The sequence below is a fragment of the Hetaerina americana genome, unplaced genomic scaffold (genome assembly GCF_022747635.1).
Source record: "Hetaerina americana unplaced genomic scaffold, ioHetAmer1.1.p SCAF_2, whole genome shotgun sequence".
NCBI classification, from domain to species: Eukaryota; Metazoa; Arthropoda; class Insecta; order Odonata; family Calopterygidae; genus Hetaerina; species Hetaerina americana.
In genome coordinates, this window is record NW_027286763.1 from 27,106,985 (window position 1) to 27,126,377 (window position 19,393).

At 38.3% G+C, this 19,393-nt stretch overlaps 1 long non-coding RNA gene across 1 annotated transcript; it reads right to left on the bottom strand.

Annotated features, from left to right (window-relative positions):
- Positions 1-784: 784 nt before the first annotated feature.
- Positions 785-8,237, bottom strand: LOC139688353 (uncharacterized). The gene is made up of 3 exons (XR_011700739.1): positions 7,705-8,237; positions 6,646-6,710; positions 785-809 (listed from the first exon to the last, which is right to left on the bottom strand). It is a non-coding gene; the product is annotated as an uncharacterized lncRNA (long non-coding RNA).
- Between the last annotated feature and the right edge of the window lie 11,156 nt (positions 8,238-19,393).

Genomic DNA, 19,393 nt, shown 5'->3' on the forward strand with positions numbered 1-19,393 from the left:
ACATTTTAAAGTAGGCAATGAATGAATGGCACTGTGGGAGGGTATTTTAAGAATTGCCAATGAAAAAGCAAATAGAATGGTTCGAGGTGAAGATAAACATTAAGCAGAATTACAAGGGGACAATGAATTCAAATAGTTTGGGTCAATAATAACAAATGATAAGGTGAGAAATAAGAATTAAAATACTAGCATTGAATCAAGGTAGAAGTTAAAGAGTTTCTGTTGGGAGCACTCTCTGATGGAGTTGTAAAGTCTGGCCCATAGAGAAGGAAGAAAGAGAAGAATGAAGGCCTTCAAAGCTTGGCATTATCAATAAATGTCAAAAGAATTTGGGCATATTAAGTTGGATAAAAGAGGTATTTTGAAGGATGGGTTAAGAGGGGACAACATTAAAGAGCATATTGGTAAGAAAACCTCAGCCAAACTTAGGCATTGGTCTTGCAATACCAATTGTTGGGATTGATTGAGGGGTTTAGATGGAGAAGTAGGTCAGGGCCAGAATACAAGGGTTCGTCCGGAAAATAAGTGTACTGATTTTTTTATTTTTTTTTGACAAAAGGGGAGTCGTCCACTACGAATTTGTACCTGAACGACAAACTGTAAATGCTGCATTTTACGTCCAAGTGCTCGACAGGCTTCGAAAACGAGTCGCCCGCGTCCGGCCAGCAATCAAAAACATCTGGCGGCTGCATCACGACAATGCGCCGTCTCACACCGCGCTTGTCGTGTCGGACTTCTTGGCCAAGCACGGTGTGGCAACGCTGCGGCACCCGCCCTACAGCCCGGACTTGGCACCACCGGACTTCTTTCTGTTCCCGAAGATAAAGAGGAGTTTGAAAGGAACGCGATACGGGACTTTGGACGCCGTCAAAGAGGCCGTGACGACGTGTCTTCGAGAGGTTCCCGATGATGGCTTCGCGGGAGCGTTCCAGGAATGGGAACGCCGCTGGAACAAGTGTATCGACTCACAAGGGTCCTATTTTGAGGAATATTAGCTTAAGATATGTAAAAGTGTAATACATTTTTTTTCCTGAGCTCAGTACACTTATTTTCCGGACGAACCCTGTATATGGATCAGGTGCGGAAGGATACAGGCATTAATTCTTGAGAGTACAGAAAAGGACAGTCCACAAAAGACTTGACATCTATGATCGAAACATTCCAACAAATGAGGAACAATTCACCCTTGAGAGTCCTACTTATGAGAAAAAATGTAAAAATTGTGGAATTTTAAATCATTTCATCAATGCTTGAAGTTTGGACATGTTTCGGCATATGAATCTAATTACATGTTCTCACACCCTTGTGATGCAATGTAAATACTTTAGCATCACCTGATTAAGGAAACTTAACTGATAATGACTGTTTTGAAACATTCCTGACAGCATCACCACGAAAATGAAACTGAAGCTCAATTTAAATCTTGAAAGCCCTATTGGAATTTAGTGAAACAAGGGCATCTGCCCTACTAGAACTTTGTTGGAAGTCTTATGGTGACAATTAAATAAAACAGAAATATATAGCAGCACTCTGTTGTGCTCTGTTAGAGAAATGATGCATAACTAGCCTTTTTCATTGTGTAGTGGAATAGCTGTGAGGTTGTTTCAAATAACTCACTGAAAAAAGTGATTAAGTCTATTATATGCAGCTTTCCACTGAATTGGCTCAAGCAACTGTTTCTAGACAATATGTCATTCTCATCATGCAAGAAAAGAAACTAGTACATCATGAAATAGTGTTAAGAACCAATAGCCTGTTTTTTACTGTCGAACATCATTTCCTGGATTAACCATGGAAGTGAGAAGATAACAAAGAGACTCAGAAGAAGTAGATCATGGATGGTTAATCTCTCATTGTAAATCTATTCACTAATTATTTCAAATAAATCTCAAAAGAAGGTTTTAAATTTTGAATATATATTCCTTGGGATAAATAGTTTATAATGGACATAATTACTTCCAGACACAGGGTCTACATGAACAGACTAAAAGGACTTGCAAATTATTGATTCACTTTGAGAAAGTGGTCTGATATTGTTGAAGGAATTAAGGGTATCAGGACTTGTGAGGAAAACAGAAGGGTCAAGAGGAGGAAAGGAAAATTTTCCCTGTTATTCCCTCAGAGACCTTCACACATCATAAGGTCTTACAAGAAGAAAGGGGAGACAAAATGTATGTGAATTAGCAGGAAGTACTAATGAATAATATCAAAGAATGATATGATGACAATGAAATTAGCAATTGAATAGCAATGGAGAAAGACATAGGAACAAATAATGTCAGGGGTCAATAAGAAGAAATATAAAGGCAAGAAATGATGTGGCTCTTGGAGATACTGAGTGAAAGGATGCATGAAGACAATCTTTTTTACTGATGAATTTTGGGTAATTAATCATTACCCAGCCCACCTCACAATCCTTACCCTAACTCATGTTCCTTTTCCTTTGTTATTCTTTGCCCACCAGTTGTGGACTGTGGTGTTACTTTACTGTCAGGCCTTACACTCCTGAGCAACATTATCCATACCAGTTCATTCTGGTTCATTTTGAATGTGAGGTTCAAGTTATAATTAAGAAGTTTCACAAAAGAAACACCTACATTCAAAAATAATTTCCATAAACAGGACGGCCTAGCCTTCTATGAAATTCTCCCAATTCAAAAAATAACTAATGGACACAAAGTGACCATAAATGAAAAAGAAATCATATTGCTATATGAGAGAGAGAATCTTGTTTAGCAATGATTAATATTCTAGACAAAATTTCTATAACTGTGACTACCAATAAGAAATCTGCATGATGCAATGTTTCAGAAAATTAATCATAGAGCAGTGATCAATAGATACACAAGGGAAGGTACTAAATCAAGTGCTTTAAAAAGATGAAAAATCACACTTTTATGTCAATTGAATCTATTAATAGCTGCTTCTGAAAAGTCTTAAAGGCGTGAAAATTGTCTTTTACCTATGACTTTCTGATTGATAAACCTATTACTTGTTTCACAAAAAACATGTATTATAGTAAACCTGTTGTTAAATCTCAACAAAAGATGATGAAAGAGGACACTTTTCTATTCCACATAGAATTTTTTTATTAGTAATAAAAAAAATCTATGCGGGAAAGCAAAATGCCTTCTTTCATCATGAATGATTTCTACCATGTAACGCTCGAAACTGTGTCATTTATTAATTGGTTAAGAAGAGGATGATCATTGCATTACAAATTATGTGCAAGGAGAGGAAGGGGACCCGGATGGACATCCTCGAACAATTGGCCATACTGACCAGTGTACAGAGAAATGAAACCATCACCAATGACCACCTTTTCTCTTTTCACTCACCCCTCCTAGACATGCCACAATTACTACTTAAGAACCACTAATGACCTCTACCCCCCTCCCTGAACTCAGTGACTAACCACCATACCACCATACAACTAACCCTTCCCCCCATCCAGGTCGCACTCTCTCTCCTCACTTACCCTGGTTTCCTCCTCCCTTCCCTCCCCCCTGCCATCTCCTGCCCAACCCCACCAAGTGACGATATACATATGAGGGTGAAATTTTTGTAATCAGTCCAGATGATGCTAAAGAAATAGCTAGAGAAACTAGTTGACAACGACAAACTCTTTCCTGTGGAAACGCAAAGTCTTTGATCCTTTCTTTTTGCTTTTCAAATGGATTTCTAACAAGTATCTGCCTCAACCATCTCCCAAGAAAAGGAAATGTAAATACCTAAAAGTAGAGGGTAGTATGGTATAAATATGTGAGAGGGAGCACATTCACTGAAAGAGTTTCAAATCAACTTCCTTTCACAGTGCTTACTCAAAAAGGGAAGTACGAGATGTTTAAGTATGTCTGCAAAAAATATGGTTTTTAATAGTGACATAAAAACATAGGTTAAAAAATCCAACATCTCATGAAAGTTGCTCCAGATTACAATAGAAATCCATGAGTGCAAAGGGGGATGGGATGCAAATACTTATAGCTTCTAGTGGGCTTTTTAGCTCATGAGAAAGACTTTTGTTGCTATATTTATCCAGACAACCATAACTTATCTTGTTCTCACACATATTATCATGCAAAATGGAAACATTTGAATTGCTTTTTTTTTACTTTTAGGGGGAATGGCATCTTCAGAAATTCAGAAGCAAATCACCAAAGAGGAGGGGAGAAGAGGAAGGCACAACAAGCATTATGGGAATATAAGAACAAAAGCATTGAAATTAGGACCCAAAGAAATGGACATCAGATTATATAGCAAACTACTCAAAAGTATAAAGGTCACTAAGGGAACTGATGCATCCAGGAATAACTTAAAAAGATATCTACAACATAATATGTTCTACTCAGTTGACGAATATCTCAACAATATTCCCAACCAGTAGGCTCATACTCTTAGTTTAGAGCAATGGTCATGGTCTGATTCATGTTGGTAATCAATGATTTTTCTGAATTGATATTTCATGTGCATGTTACAGCCAATGTTCATGGGTTTGTGCCAAATATTATGACTATGAGTACATTTCTTTTTTTTTTGTATCTTAATTGAGCATGTGTCTTTGCTCTTTTTTGATATGCCTTATATCATGTGCATGCACCACCCACCTGGTATTTTTGTATTGTGATCTCTGGGCAAATAAAAAGTAATAATGATAAAAATCTCATCTGTTTTTGCAACCCCTCAAATACCCTGCTATATCTGTTTATTTGACACTGATTCATTTCCTCTAGTATAATTCCATCAGTGATAATTTTGGTCTATATTGTCCTTTCTAATTGATACTCAATATCATTTATGTAATTCGGTGTTGGTTGAATGGTGCCACCAATCCTTTGACTACCATAAAGTGTAATCAGGAGTGGAATTCACTTCTGCCTCAGGGTAATTTAGTGAATAGAAAGATATTGGGCAAAAATGGGATGTGAGACACTGTGATTTCATGTCAAGGTAGTCTACTTGCTTGAAGGGAGACGTTTGGATGATTCCTATTGGGTATTTACTTCAAAGTATTGTGTGTACTTGCTATTCCATTGCTCAAAAATTATTATTTCTTTTGTTATGTCCACCTGCCTTCATATTGTCTAGAAAGCCTGTTCTCCTTCTGAGAATACCATGCATTCACAGCTCTCTACTGATATCACGACCTTCATATTCCACTACTGTTCATTATTTCTTATGCTTTTTCTACCTTTCCCCATTTTTCCTAGTGGCTTACTCTCTTTCCTCAATCTTTTTTATAATTTTTCAATTCTCATTTCTCTTTTTCCAACTTTTTTCTCCATCACCACAGCAACCCACATCTCATAAGCCAACATTATATGTTCATTATCTTCACTCACAGATAAAAAAGAAGTAATTATTTCATTTTTCTCACAAGAGATGAAAATTTTGGAATTTTGTAAAACACAATTTTAATACATTAAATAAAGGGAGTGGTTTGCAAAATTGACTCGTAATGGAGAGGTGAAATGAATTTCCTTTATCATATACGGAACTAATGAAAGGTACCACTGGCCTCCTTAAAGTCAAAAGCACAATCTAAATAAAATCATTTACCTAGACTACTCTCTGAACCCTTTCACAGCTGAATCTCCCAAATGAAGTTGTTTCAATTACTCTTCAATGAAAATCCCATTAATTTATAGAATAATGTAAGATTTTGTGACCGAAACTGACCAGTTTATAATCATATCGAAATTTTGCCTACATTTAGGGATTTAGTATGAAGCATAGAAATATATTGAAGAACTAGAAAAATATTCTCATGTACCTTCCTATGTATTTTTTGTACTGCTAAAGTTGTACTTAACACACCCATAGTAGCCTATAGTAGTCTACAAAAAAAGACTCTTAAATATGTTTTTGAATGGAGCATTTCAGCATTTGAATAATTCCAAGGTCGTAAGAGAAAAAAAAGGTCTTTTGTCCCCTCCCCCCTTTTATGCTATCACCTTGGCTAAATTGGCAATAGTACTCTCATTTGAAATAAATAAAGGTTTGTAATTCTCATTTACCCTAAAATACCCATACACAGTGATACCTATGAAAATAGTCTCAGTTATAATCTTTTTACATTTCACATTGATTAATTCAATCTATTCAGCATTCTCATTGGTCATCTTATTATGGCTTGTCATTGTGTATCTGTGATTGACATTGATCTCTTTTTGGTTTTGACAGCCTACTCTTTACATATGTATTGTCTTCCTACACCTTCAGGCTCCTGCTGTCTGCCTACTCATCATATATGTCTTCAGTCTAACCATCTTCAGCCACCTCTTCATATATGCCTTTGGCCTGCTATCTTCAGCCTCCTCTTTAAACATGCATTTGGTCTTCAATCTCCAGCCTCCTCTTCTAGTTTTTTAGAATCATATTGCTGCTGACATTGTGACATGCCTCTTAAAATAAATTTTCTGATTCTACCCTATTGATTTTGTGATATATTTCCTACTATATTTTATCAAAATTTCATGTCTTACTGGTGTTTCATAACAAAAAAACCCAATATATAACCTATCCTTAAGTGTGATATAGCTTCCTTGGATTTTTTGGGGAAATTTCCAATGTTTAAATATTGGACTACGTTTTTTATTCACACAACTCGGCTCAAATTAAAGGAGAGTTAAAATATTTATTACCCACCTCCAAGAACTTCAGCTATCCTGAACTGTGATGGATGGAAGATGATGGAAGATCCATCCAAATATCTGTAAAAATGAAAAGGAACAATTATGCTTGGGTAGATACTAATTATTTTTAAATGCATTATCTTGTTAGGCACAATGTCATCTGGTAAATGAGGTTTCATTAAGTGATTTGGCCAATGAACTAATTTGAAGTAATTCTAATCAAGTGCTGAAATGGAATGCAATGATGCAATAATGACATCAATTCAGAGAACTAGGGGATTAAAATTACATAGTTGGAATATTATCAATTGTGAATGGGTTGGCCATATATCCCAATGCAATCCTGTTCCAATGTTGATGATGCCAGCAATCACTTTACATGCGTGACAGAATCCACACTTTGTATCAACTCTGCCACTAATCATCGAGCCCACAATAACCAAATTATAATGAAGGTATTCAATTGAAATGTGAACCATCAAATGAAATATTAACAACTGTGCATTGCAATTCCTTTTCAACTGTATTATAATTCACAATGCAGTGCATCAAATAATACTAAACTTAAAAATTATCCACAGATAAAGGTTTGACTATTAAGTTAAGATTCATCTTGGGAAGCAGATATGTATTCACTAGAAAGAAGGCACATTAATTTAATGATAACAAATTAAATCAATATGTTCTATTATTTTAAATACGTTTTTCAAAATTATCATGAACTCCTTGTTTATCAGAAAAATGTATCTATATGTGCACAGGTCTTGAGAACGGTACATGCTGAAATGCTATGACAGTGAAAAAATAACCTGTGCCTTTCAATAAGAACATTTTAAACAATTTTCTCCAGTCTTATATTATGAATAGCTTGTTTTTCGGTGATTTAGCAAAATATTAATATCAGAAGGTCACAGAAACTGAATCACCGAAGCATTGGGGGAGTTTTGGGGGTCATCTTGCTCTACTTAAAGAGATTTTTTTAAGAGAGATCAATTCCTTTAAAATAATCAAAAAGTTATCTGATGTCTGTGATAATTTTTAAGGAAGCCTTTCATTACACATTCTCAATTACCTGAATGTGGTCTTTTTTCGTTGGATCCTATACACTACATATATATTCTAAATGAGGTCTTACGAGAGCATGATAGCAATGTCCCTTGGCTCTATATTCACTCCTGATAATAATGCATGTAATGAATCCCAATTTTTATCTGCTTGCCCGCTTTTACATTCAATTTAATGTATGTGGGAGGCTCATTTTAAGTTGTCAGTTATACTTATTGTTTCACCTATATATTTTACTATATGAACTAATTGTGGGTTAACTCCGGAAAGTTTTATTAACAAATGTATGGATGAGTATGGATATTAAATACTTCCACGAAGTGAAGCCTAAAACAATAGAATAGAAATATTAATTATGTGCATTTAATTCTTCCTCATCTTCTAGCACTAGCGTTGAAATATTGCCTCAAGTTTTTTCAAATCCATTTTTTACGCGAGTCACTGTGACACCCTGCCAATTTTTCAGGATCCACCGGCTTATTTCTTCATAAGACACTTTTTTAATCCTTCCTGATTCTGTGTAGTCTTTCACACCAGGCATCATCCACTTTTCCCGACTAAAACGTAACTTTGATCTAAAAGATTTATTAATGGATAGATCCTGAAAGCCTTGCGATTTCCTTTCGCGAAATTGACGACTTCTAGCTTAAACATCGCTGCATACGGCATTCTTCTCCATGGCTAATTTTCTTGATAAAATTCTAAATTACAAAAGCTTAACTCAATTCAGGTTTGAAACAATCACCATGTAGGCGGCACTTACAAAGAACTTGAAGGGTATCTAGAACAACTGAGCGCCGATATTAACCAAGCGAAGAAAAGCGAACAAAACACGAAAATTCCATGTCATTCATTCTCTAATTTTTTCCATTTGGTTTGTTGAAAGTTAATTAATGTGGCAAATGAAAGGGCACGCAAACCTATGTCTCGTTTCGACTTATGAATCATAGCGAACAAGTAATTCGGCGGCATGATGTGTTGGCTTATAAATATTGTTTATTTTTTGATCCTTCTGTTGTTTAGAATTAATTTCAACCACCTGGCTCTAATCTTCTGCATACTTACTGTAGATAGCCACAGGCAATTATGATGTCATGTTTTCATTGGTTGTTACCATCTATTAGTGTAAGGATGTTGACGTATTTTTACCTATATAAAACCATAAACACATTAATACCCCCGAAGGTCGGTTTGGTAGGTGATGGCTGAGTTCACCCAGTACTAAGCCCGACGGCGTGTGAAATTCACACATCAGGGTAGGGGGGGCAGTTCCTTTCCCTGTGCTGGTTATAGTTTCCCAGGAAGATCTGGTACCCGAAAAATCACATAGCTTGGGTGGAGCTGCAGGTGCTCAGGGTGCCTTGCCCGGGAATCGGACCCTCTGATCAGTAATCCAACGCTCTACCCCCTGGACTACCGCGACCCACTTTTACCTATATATAGGACACCTTACTGGCTTCCCCAGCCAGTAAGTGATGGTGTCTCGTGAAAAACACTTTTGAGGAAGGCAACGGGAAGCCTCCTCAATTGTCATTTCCAAGATTTAAATGATTGATATTACAGAGAATATGAGTCCTAGCAACTACGGGGCTCGGGCAAATCGGCCGTGTGTCGTGCCTGACAGCGGGGGGAGGCAAAGCTTCCGCGGTCGTCATCCCACGAAACCCTTGCTGGGGAAAACCAGCAGCAGCAGGACAGAAGACGCAGGAGAAGAAGACCACATTAGTTAGAATAGGAACGTGGAATGTTAGCACAATGATGAGGACAGGGAAATTGGAGAATGTTAAGCGAGAGATGGAAAGGGGAAATATAGATATTTTAGGTCTATGCGAGGTGAGATTGAAAGATAGCGGGGATTACTGGAGTGATCAGTATAGAATAATATACAGCGGCGGGGATGAGAGCCAACGAGGGGTTGCCATAGTATTAAATGAAGAGGTAGGGAGAAGCGTAGTCAACATAGAGCAGGTAACGGATAGAATACTACTAGTAGAAATAAAAGCAGAACCGACGAACATGGTTATTATTCAGGTATACATGCCACCGAGCAACCATAAGGAAGAAGATGTCGATAGGATATACGATCAGTTAGAGGACATAATCGCGAGTGTTCCTGCAGGGAAACTTTTGATACTAATGGGGGATTGGAATGCAGAAAAGATGGTGATGAGGTAAGGGACTACGGTATAGACTCGAGGAATGACCGCAGGGAGAATGCAGTTGAGTTCTGCAGGAGACAGGGGTTAGTCATCACCAACACTTGGTTTAGACACCACAAAAGACGCAGGTATGCATTGAAAATGCCTGGTGACTCAGAAAGGTATCAGCTAGATTATATCCTGGTTAGACACAGATTTAGGAACAGTGTGATAAATTCGCACAGCTTCCCGGGAGCGGATGCGGACTCCGATCACAATTTAGTTGTTATGAAATGTAGCGTCCGTTTCAATAAGATAAGGCAGGGGCGGCGGGTTAGAAAATGGAATGTAGAAGCATGAAAGGGATTGAAAAGGAAGGAGCACCAGCAGGCTGTAGAGAAAATCATGGAGGATGGTAAAGAGCTAAGTACCATCGAAGAAAAATGGGAATGTATCAAGAAAGGGTTATCGAAAGACGTAAAAGACATTATTGGAACCGTTGACGCGAAAAGGACTAGGAAACCATGGATCACGGATGAGATGATTACAAAGATGGATGAGAGGAGAAAATGGAAGAATGTAAAGAGTTAGGCAAAATGAAGTACAAAGAGTTAAATAATAAATTGAGGCGGGCAACAAAAAATCAAAAGAAGCATGGCGGAAGACGCAGTGCGAGAATATGGAAAGTTTGCAGAGGAAGGGTGAAATAGGTGCGCTGTACAGAAAAGTTAAATCTTTATTGGGAAGTAAGAAAGGGAGATCTATGCTAATAGTTAGAGATAAGACGGGTAAGATAATAGTTGACACAGGAAAGATCCAAGAGAAGTGGAAGGAATATATAGAAGAACTGTAGAGTAAAGAACTTAGACCAAAAAAGTTAGGCATAGAAAAAGAACATGACGTAGAGGAAGATAGCTTAGGTCCAGGCATACTAGACGATGAGATGGAAAGGGCATTAAGAGAGATGTAATTAAATAAAGCTGTGGGGGTGGATAACATTCCCACGAAACTAATGAAATGTTTAGGAAAATGTGGGAGGAAGAGGCTATATGGGCTGATTCGTAGTATCTAGGAGGAAGGAATCTGGCCGGGACACTTTGTGAGATCAGTTTTAGTTCCTATTCCGAAAAAGGTAAAGGCCAAGGGGTTGCAAGCATTCCTGAGTGAATTGGAAATTCAGTGAGAAAGGTATGGGATGAGAATCAATATTAATAATACAAAGGTTATTCCATTTTCTATAAAGAAAAAGGCTAAGCTAAACATTAATATGGGAGGGCAAAAACTAGAGCAGGTAGAACAGTTTACGTATCTCGGTAGTGTTTTGGACCAACTCGGTCAAAGTAGTAGGGACGTAAGGAGAAGGATTGCGCTAGGCAAAGAGGCTTTCACAAGGAGGAGGGAGTTGATGAGAGGGACGTTGAGTAAGGATATTAAGAAAAGACTCGTAAAAACTTTGATATGGAGCGTAGCTATGTACGGCGCGGAAACGTGGTCATTGAAGCAGGTGGGTAGACGCAGATTGGAGGCTTTTGAAATGTGGGTGTGTAGAAGAAAGGAGAAGGTGAAATGGACCGAGAAAAAAACAAATGAGGAAGTACTTGGTATGGTGGGCGAAGAGAGGAGTTTGTTGGGAGTAATCCTATGGGGGCAGGAAAAATGGATGACGGGCGTATTGAGCGGTAGTGGGATGTTGAAAACTATGATAGAGGGGAGGATGTTTGGCAAACGAGGAAAGGGAAGGAACAGGATAGGGATGTTGGACGGGATGAAGGGAGGAAGGAAGTACTCAGAGATGAAGAGGGACCTGAGGTAGGGTAGGATGCTGGATTGTGTTTTCTTTAGGAGTCATAAAATATTTATTTTATAGTTGTGTCCATCCAAAAAAACCTACCTTAACCGGTAGATTAACATATATATATATATATATATATATATATATATATATATATATATATATATATATATATATATATAATATAAGCAGCTGCAGTGGCAATTTTAGACTTAAATAACACCATCTAAGACCTCAACACTGCTAGAGAATTTAATAGAGTGACAAATGCTCTGACATATAACCCATAAACAGGTTTCAATAATAATACAAAATTAGTGTTATATGACAGGCACTAATGCCCTAAGGAAAGGAGATGGAGGAATAGTAATGTTGCAAACCTTGTTAATATAGATTATACGGAAGATAAAGTACCTAAAAAATTATGTAGAGGAAAAATTCAAAATTAACATTTTATCAATCTGGTTTGAATTTACTTTTCTAGCGAGAATGAATAAATATCGTAAAATAAATGAAATAATTTCTTACTGCGGTGATTTCGCTAATCACATTCCGCCTTCTATAGTGACCTATTATTTGGAGTCGAAATTATTTGTAAACTTCGTCTCATCTTGAGAAAATCAGAAAGAGAATAAAATGTTACTCTTATATTTGTCGTAAATTGAAATACGCAAAATATTTTATGCTCAACCTGATAAAACTCAGAGACCCATTCACCATTTCTAAAAGCAGAAATACACCCAATGGTCTCGACCTAGGAGTAAGAAAATATTTGCGCAGGTATTTCATTTCACTAACCGATGGCATTCGGCAGAAAACCTCTCTGCGGATTGGTAACTGATGGCCTCAGCACAGCCGCACGATGCCTCCTCTTCTGATGGGTGGAATGAAGAAAAAAATTGAAAAGAAAAATGACACCCTATTCGACCAACTTTGATTTAATTTAGCTAATTCATTTTATATGGTCGACGTTATTTCTGATCGTAAAAATATGCATTTATTGTTGCTTTTCTTTGGTAATTAATAGACTTATATTTTTAACGAGGATAAACGCTTACGTATTGATTCCAGTGATGGATCCGGTCCTTCGCGTTCCCCCGATTCCCCTAACGAGGCACATTGGCACGTCTCCGAATAGATAGTTTTGTAATTGTTCCAGGCTCTACAAATATTTATATTTTTCCTCAAATGAAAATTGTCAACCCTTTCTATGTAACTTTCTGCAAAAGTTTCCTCTCACTTGTCACAAGAGAGCAATTAAACAGTCCTCAAATTTGCATACTTCCCTCATTTCTTCATGCCTGTCCTTTCTCTGTTCCTACTCCTCTGGCCTAACTGTATCTCATCTAACTCAAGTACTTTCAAGTATCCTCAATAGTTCATCACCAATCAAGATGACAACATCGACATTTTCGGCCTCCTTAGAATTTTTTCAATTTATCCCCTTTCCCATTTTAAAAGTAAGAACGAACACTGATCAGACGAATTCTTCTCCCAAACTCCGTTCCTATGAACGCCACGAATGTCTAAACTATACCTTTGGCGTTTTTGTAAAGCCCTAATTGGTTCTGCAAGGATTCTATCTGTCTTCACAGCCTAAATCGAATTCTCTTGATAACTTTTTCTATTTCGAATTCAAGTATGCGTAGACAAAATCTTTCCCCATCTATTTATAAATCTCTCTTTACGTCTAGACTTTCTGGTCTGATTTCTTGGTCCTACTTGTATTATCCTCTTTTCTCTTATGCATTTCCTGGTTCAATTAATGATTTCCCTGACATATACGTAAGATATAGAAAATGATCACGGATTTTCCGTTCCGGCTGATCCGGCTCTCTATCCTATGCCTCGCACTAATTTTATCGTTCCTTTGTAAACTTTCCATATCATCACACTGCATCTTCAACGACGCTTCATTTACCCTATTTGTATCCATATTCAGCCTTTTATCTATTTTTTTGCGTATTATTTTGCCAAACTCTGTATTCACATTCTCTAATTTCCTTCTTTCGTCCATATTCCTATTTATTTCACCTTCATTCCGTGGATTTCCTGTTTTCCTATCTACTGCTCCTGTGGTTTCGTTTACGACTTCCAATTTACCTTTTGACACGATCTTATCTTTCTTCAACTGAACTTGTTTCCTTTTTCTCGCTCAAATTTTCTTTCACTGTCTTATATTCCTCCTTAATTTTCATCCCGTTTAATCATCCAACACGTATTGCATTTTTTAATTGATTTTCCCTATTTATCCTCTTAAATCTTGACGTCCCCGACCTCACTACCATCTCTCACTCCGCCCACCCTCGCACATCGATTCCCCACGCTATCATATCCCCTCCAGGAACACCCACATTATTTTATCTAATCAAAGACATTAATGGCAGATTCATCACTACTATGTATGTGCTTTTTCTCTTATATAAATTGTAGATAAAGCTAAAATGTCGTTGCGGGTGTACAATTGCTAGCAACCCAATTCTCTCTCATATGCTCAATTTTATAGCTCCATCGCTCGTTCTTAACTGCCCACCCATTTATATAGGTACAAAATTTGAATTGTATATGACTTGTGCTGCCCTGCCATTCGCTCTGGACTTGACATAAATGTTGCGATATTGATGGAGAGGCAATTAATCAGGGCAAGAGCTCTTCTAAATACTTCCGCAAGAGAACGATTTTGATACGAATAAATGCGCGGGGGTCTTAGAAGACACTTCTATTTTCGGTATTTTCTCATTCGGGATATTATTTCTAGCGACCAGCTTTTTTCCACCGAGGATGTTTTATAGGAATAACGTTTAAAATCCTTTGATATTACTCTTTGTTCCACCCACATGTCGTGAAGATAGATTAGATAGTTGTTATCGAACTCTTGATGGTGCCTATATATAGAAAATTATCGATTCTTCCTACGGCCCAACAGAAAGAGCATCCCATGCTCATACTTTTGTGCGGTGGGTTTAGAGTCAAAGCGTTGGGATGGGAGTAAAATTGTTGTCGGAATAATTGAAATTAACTTATGGTATCAGGAAAGTCACTCAATGAACATTTTTATATCTTTCTGTGACCTGCACTGCCTTTCCTTCGCTACGTAATTATTAAGATGAATGTTTTATGTCAATTCTCGTTCGTAAGTAATACGCACATTTGCCGTAGAACCTTTGTCGATAAATTAAGGGGCTTTCGGAAAGATTACTTCTTACAAGTCCTTAAAGAATTGAAAAAGTATTTAATAACGTTATGGTTTACATAAATGTGTACTCAAAAATTTAAAAGACATTTTCCCCTTCTTCCTTAATTGTGAGTGCCACCTATATTCCCCCTTAGTATCCACCCCAGCCTCCAGCGTAGAATGCCTGCTATATTTCAGCCTGAATACTTATTACTAGTTGCGTCACATTCGGACGCCTCGCCTCTTACGGGATTTCATCCCATTGGCATATGAGACAGCTGACCGAAGTCGGCGATCAAACCAAGATCGCTGTAAAGGCAGGCTCTCGTGTTGACACGTTTTGAATGAAGACACGAGAGAGTGGAACTCTGCATCCACAAGCCGAATCCCAAGGAAAGATACGTCACATGCACCGATTCCGAGATATTGGTACCGCCAGCAGAAAGCAGCAGCAGTAGGCGGGAGTGTTCCCAAAGCTCCTTGACCTCCCATATTCTTTTTTTGCACGTGGTAGAGCCCTCATTCGAAAACAAAACAATTTCTCAAAGCATTAAAAAATTGAAGTAACGTGGCCAAAAAAGGAAACATCAAGTGTCGTAAATCAAACCCGAGGGTCTTGCGCTTAAGCTGGTCAAGTGTGGGTGCGATCCGAGGTCGGACTTTGCCCGTACCTCGGATTTATCATTCGGGAACTAGTCCATTGATCGGGTTCATATTCCAACATATCGCGTTCATTAAATTTCCGAAAATAAATTTCGTATCCTCCTTCCAAATCATCCGCTTGCCACTTTCCCGACCACTTAAGAGAACGCGAATTAACCGGTGAGCGAGTCTTAATATGCTACTTCAAGTTCAAAGTTTGAGCTGCATATTTTAGATGTACTTAATTCGTATTAATGAGGGTACCGTAAACATAACCCAAATGAGAAACCATGGTACGCGTGGCAAAGGCTTTCCAGGGCGCATGCCACTTCCCCGACCACCTAAGAGAACGCCAATAAACCGGTGAGGGGGACTTTATATGATATTTCAACGTCAAAGTTGAGGTGTACATTTTCGATGTACTCTGTTCGCAGAAATGTGGTGCACAATAAACATAACCCAAATATGGTACGTGTGGCCAAGATTTTTCGGGACAGCTGAGAACTCCCGTGGCATCCGAGAGGTTACGCAACACTTCCCGCCATCCACAAGACAAGAGCTGAACTCGAGAAACGCCGCCCATATCTATCATGGCAATGGCTGAGCCCAAAGGGGCACTTGGGGGCCGGAAATACGTACAACGCCCCAACGGCGGGAAGTTTCATGTGCCTCGTTCTTCACGGGAAGGAGACCCACATGTGTGCATATATTGTGCGCGTCGACGAACTGAATCCATCGGACAATATCAAAAATGTAAATTAATAGAAAATAATGCAAATCCGAACAAACAAAATTAAAATTTCTATGACATCAAATAAAAGTTTTCTGTTTTCATAAGGGCTAAGGTTTATATGTACTTTTTTACGACTCAGCGATTTGAGGTTTTGAGCGTGAGCATAGCCGCAGCTTGTGAACTTTCGAGATGGTTGCCTATGGATGTGGAGTGGAATGAAACTTAAAATTGACATAAAGGAAATTCAACGAAATTACAGCGAAGTGCTTGGCAGGAGGTTGTCGGAAGAAATTCTAAGAAGGCAGTTGGAGCGGCTGCCGGTCATTCTGAGTGGCAGACTACTTTAGAAAAAACGGTAATGCGTAGGGGAGAATCATGTATAGGCAAAGTAGGGGGGAAAAAATAAAAGATGCATGTTGAAAGAAATGAAGAAAAGAGTAAGTACGCGGAATTTAAGGATGGTTGGAGGTAGTGTGGGGTTTTACGGTGTTCAGTGACGTGTTGGGCGGGGATCTGAAGTGCTTATTATTATTATATCGTTCCCTGCAAGCCATCACCAGGGTGTGTGGCAGGGGGTGATTACACACAAGACTACTTTAGACTAAATACTTTTCCCTCCTAGCGCGATTGGGCAACGTTATTCTGATCCCTTGTCATTCTTGGGAAAAATTAAATCTTAAATCTATCTGTTCTACACTTAATCTCTCTAATTTTATTGACATGATCTCTCCTACCGTAGTACGATGGATGGCAATAATACATTTTCAACATCACCGCTAAAGAGACGCCTTTCCAATTTATGCAAAAGAAAGGTAACTTGTAATTCAATTTTTTGGTTATTATTTTAAACCTGTAATTTGTAATTTTTAACCTTCGCTCCGTGATTGATTCCTAACCTACTTGTAGTCCCTCTAATAACTTTGATACGTACTCAGTTTTTCATGACAGCGTTTTAAAACTCTAGCTGCTCTAGCCTCTACGCTGCACACGATCTAATTCGACAATCAATCGAACTTCATGAGGATTCCACATACTACTAACATATTCTAAATGAGACATAACCAGCGAAAGATAACATTTCTCTTTAACCCTTTCATCACATTCACTCAGTACTCTTCCAATTTTTCCTAATTTTTCGTTCCCTTGTGAGCGTACAATTTGACAACCGGCTACTATTAATACGAGTAATAGTGTAGGAATGTGTTTGTTTGTCCAAAACTCTAACCAAGGGCGTGACGTGCTACAGGTTCCTTCCTCCACGTGGAAGTCAGTGATCTGTCCTGTCCTTCTCAAGCGACCACTGCACGCTCCCTTTTGCCCCGGATGATCCGAAACGTCAGCTTCAAATAGAAACCGATTTGAGATTAATTCCGCGCTCAAAAATACCAGCAATTGTAAACGAGGGGCATGACTTCAAAACCGTGCCAACGGAGGGGACTAGTGGATCATTCCAAAGAGCTTCAAAATATGCTAAGCTATAAAGTGAAGGAGCACGCTGATTTTTTTTTTAAATCGTCCAGCCAATGTAATAAAAATATTACGTATGAACAATAATAATTATATTACGTATGTACATGGTGTTCTGAATGGGGTCGAGCGCTTTGGCGTTCCAGGAGGGCCTCCCACATCCCGGGGACAACCGTTATCAAGAGATCGGTAATAAATCCGCTGAATTGATTTTACATTAACTTGTTACGCATTACGCAACCCCATTCCGGTCCTAACTCATGGGAGGTCGTGATCAATAAGTTGCGAGACTCTTGAGAACTGAATGGATCAATACATCTGAAATCACTTAAATCATTCAAATAGATTTTAGTTCACGAATTTCACAAGCAATATCCCTCGGTGACAAAAATCACATATAACTGTTCTTTTCCAGCAGTCTGTTTTGTTTGTCAAGCAGAATATGGCCTCCTCCTTTTCTCCTTTCTTTGTCATTTCATTAATAAATTTGATAATTAATTTGAATTAATTTTCCAGCAGCTTATGCTCAATTTCCATACATGCACACACACACACACACACACACACACACACACACACACACACACACACACACATATATATATATATATATATATATATATATTTATTTATTTATTTATTATTATTACGTAATCTACCGGTACCGGTAGATTACGTAATAATAATAAATAAATACGCCACTACCGATCAATATGCCCCTCATCCATTTTTCCTGCCTCCATTAGATTTCTACCAATACTGTGGGATGTTGAAGACTGTAATAGAGGTGAGAATGTTAGGCAAACGAGGAAAGGGCAGGAGCAGGATCGGGAGGTTGGACGGAATGAAGGGGGGAAGTAAGTACTCAGAGATGAAGAAGGACCTGATGCAGAGTAGGATACTGGATTTTGTATTTTGTTAGGAATCGCAAAATATTTATTTAGCAACTGTGTCCATCCAAAAACCTACCTTAACCGATAGATTACCTAATAATTATATATATATATATATATATATAAAAAGTGATGGTGTCACGTTAAAAACACTATTGAGGAAGGCAACGGGAAACCACCTCAATTACCATTCCCAAGATTAACACGATGGACTATACAGAGATTTTGAGTCCTGGCAACTACGGGGCTCGGCCCAATCGGCCGTGTGTCGTGCCCGGCAGCGGGGGAGGCAAGGCTTCCGCGGTCGTCATTCCACGAAACCCTTGCAAGGGAAAACCAGCAGCAGCAGCAGGACAGAAGACGCGACCTCCAATTCCACCTCCTCCCTCTCACTCCTTCCCTGTCTCCGCTCCCCTCTAGCCCCTCCTCACCCTTTCCTCTCCCCCAACCATTCCTCTCGCCCCTCCTTCGCTTCCCGTTCTCCCCTTCCCCTGGCCCCCTTTCCTTTCTCTCGCAACCCTCACCTCTCCTATTCCAAAAGTCATTACTTCTACTTCTTCCGATGAAGACGGAGTTGAATTCCGTCGAAATGATCAAGCAATAACGTGTGAGTGATCTTTTTATGTGTTCTTATATTGTTTGTTGCTGTCAAAGTTTGTTATTCAACACTTCCGTGTTACTTCGACGAAATCATATATATCCTGGATATATGTATATATATATATATATATATATATATATATATATATATATATATATATTTCTATATATATATATATATATATACTTTGGACCGGAGCAACGTTTATCGGTGGTATAAAATGTTCTCAGAGAAGAGGTGAACGACGAAGAGTGT